The 2867-nt window shown below is 47.7% G+C and overlaps 1 long non-coding RNA gene across 1 annotated transcript; it reads right to left on the bottom strand.

The window, feature by feature from the left end:
• Window positions 1-351: 351 nt before the first annotated feature.
• Window positions 352-2612, bottom strand: LOC139042024 (uncharacterized). Its single transcript, XR_011498216.1, has 3 exons — window positions 2447-2612; window positions 1636-1772; window positions 352-518 (listed from the first exon to the last, which is right to left on the bottom strand). It is a non-coding gene; the product is annotated as an uncharacterized lncRNA (long non-coding RNA).
• Window positions 2613-2867: the final 255 nt, after the last annotated feature.

The raw sequence follows: 2867 nt of genomic DNA, 5'->3' as shown, positions 1-2867 counted from the left end.
TCTCACAGCATTCCTTTGTCCCTTTGCAGTCCGTCACCCCCTCAACCCTCAGCTCCAGGCAACCACTGTCCTTACAGATGGCTTGGCACTTTAACAACTTTATGTAAATGGAACCATACCTGTATTCTTTCATGTCTGCGTTCCTTCATGTAGCATAATGACTTTAAAATCCATCCATTTGTATGGTAGCGAATGGAAACCTTTTGGTGGTGAACACGATGTAGTATATACAGAAGTCAAGTTATAATGATGTATACCTGAAATCTATAAAATGTGACAAAACCAAAGTTACGTCAAGAAACAATGAAAAATAAGAAATAATAAGAAAAGGACGGATTAACTTGCCTCTTTATTTCTGCAGCTGGCCAGGACACAGTCAGTAGCTGTGACACCAGCTGTTTCCTCTGGAGACTTTGGCAGTGTTGAGGGCTTGGAGCCAACATGGAGTCCAGGCATTGGTTCTGAGAAGCTGCAATCTGGCTGAGGTTCAGGGTCGCGGGTCAGGACAGGTCATCCAGCTGTCGGAAAAAGCAGAAGGGGGTCCAGCAAAACCACTGAGGTCATCTCTGGGTAGCACTGGCCACTTCCTCCAAGGAATCCACCACCACTACACTTCTCATGACTTCCTGGTACTAGACCGAGAGCTCCGGGAAGTTGGGATAATTTTGATTCATCTCTGCGTTCATGACCCCTAGCACCGAGTCAAGCACTCGAGGAGGCTCTCAGCAACATTTGTGCAACGGATTGAACAAAAGCGGCTGCAAATCGTCAGTCATCTCAACAACACTCCTGTCCCCAATGTCCTGTCAGGGATGCTCTGCTTTCTCCCAAGATGTAGCAAATCACCTTGCTTAGGATGGGGTCTGCCCTACACTCTCCATGTCTGAGGACACTCACCTGTGGTGAGCTCTGATGAAGAACGGATTGCCCTGAGGGATTCCTGACAATGGTTCACTCTGCCATTAGGAAGAGATGGCCTTGGCCTACCCTCCCATCATCTGGGCTGCCGCAACTCCCCAGTTGAGGAGACCTATCATTTTGTTGAAACCATCTGTTCGTGTTCTTCCTCTCACTGCTTTGATTTCCTTAGGGAAATATTACCAATAGGCGAACTCCCAGTCCTTATCACAGCATAAGGAAAATGAGGCACTCAACAAATATTTAAGAGATATTGTGGCTAAAGCTTTATTCAACTATAAATGCAAAAGAATATTACTATCACTGCTTCAGATGCAAGGGTCCCATTACCCTGGCCCCTCCTGACTCGAGGGCACAACTGCTTAAGGTAAGAATGGACATCTCCAACCCTTCTCCAAACACCGTTTATCCCTCTAAGCCCACATTTACTTGGAGGGCGTCCACTGTGAGGGCAGCACTGAGGTCAAGGCTGGGGGGTCTGGCGAAGAGCCTCGGGTGTGCCACCCTCCTCCTCTTGGAATTGGTACTCCCCAGCAGGAGAAACCAAACCTGATCCATCCTTGGGCCTCCCTGGCTGTTGCACAGGTTCCCTGTGGAGTAAGTTACTCTCCCAGTCCTCACTGCTCAGCTTAGGTTGCTCCTTGAGGAGTGGAGGATGCTGTACTCATTCCTCAGTGTCCCTTGATTTCTCTGAACTCAACTTGTCCTTATTCTCACCTCCTTTGCCAACGCACCTCCTCCACCAGCACCTTAATCTTCTTTGGGTTATCATCATCCTCCAAGTCTGCTGACTTTCTTTCTTCCATCTGCTCCCTCAATTCTGTGTTTTCAAGATGTGGTCTCAGCTCAGGCTCCTACAGGAGACACACAGAGAAGGGACCAATGCCAGGTCTCACCCGCAGTTCCCAGGGCACATTCCACACGCATCTCAGTCTCCCACGCACTCAGAGAAAACTGAACAGGAAGGGACATTGGAGAATTTGACTAACAGCCTTATCTTACCGATGGGGAAAGTGAGGCCCAGAGGGAATAGGAGATTTTCCCACACTCCCTCAACGCTTGACAACAGCAGAGCCCCCACATAAGCCTTGGCCACAAGCTTCCCATCCAGAGTGTCTGCCACACCCTCCAGGAACCCACGGCTGAATTTCAGGAGCCAATGGATCAAACATGAGGATTTCCACTCTTCAAACAAAAACGGCTGAAGAACCTTTCCAGGGACAAATCTTTTACCACAGTTCTTTAGTCCTATTATTAATATTCAGTCGGTTTTCACACCTGGCTGACACCATGGGACCAAGGAACACAGAAATATTAAATAAAATTTATCACAGCCAAAATTAAAATCTATTTATATGATTATCTGTAAAATGTCTGGCTCTCGTGACGGAAGCTCATCTTCCAGAGAGCGGGCACTCTGTCCACCCGTTCGCCCCATCTCCCCAGTGCCTCCGCAAGGGCCTGACAGAGAAGCCATTCAGTAAATATTTATCAAATGGGTAAATAACAGTTTCCAAGAATAACTAACCCTCCCTGATGCCTTCCACTCCAATCACATTTCCACTCAAATCCTATTCCAGCTGTGAGCGGAAGCAATAAAGGCACAGCCTGAGGAAAGGCAGAGGAAGATTCAAACACCAGCTCCACCGTGGACCACACATGCTTCAGTGGATGATTTCATTGCCTGCTTTGAGCACGTCTATCCCCTGTACAAGAGAGAAGAATGTATAATGTAAAGTACAGAAGCTGCATTGACCACTACAGTTTTGGATGATTGAACGTGATATCAAGCAGCAGACAGGGCTCTAACCCCTGGGCACCAGCTGCAGAGCTAAAGAACCCCTACGTCAGAGTCAACGCGGTGCTTGTTCAAAACTTATGGGGACAAGGCCCAAGAAACTGCATTTCAGACAAAAATTCCAAGGAGATTCTCATACAAGGAAAAAGCC

This window comes from Equus asinus, chromosome 25 (assembly GCF_041296235.1).
Source record: "Equus asinus isolate D_3611 breed Donkey chromosome 25, EquAss-T2T_v2, whole genome shotgun sequence".
NCBI lineage: Eukaryota > Metazoa > Chordata > Mammalia > Perissodactyla > Equidae > Equus > Equus asinus.
This window is presented reverse-complemented; position numbering and strand designations above follow the sequence as displayed.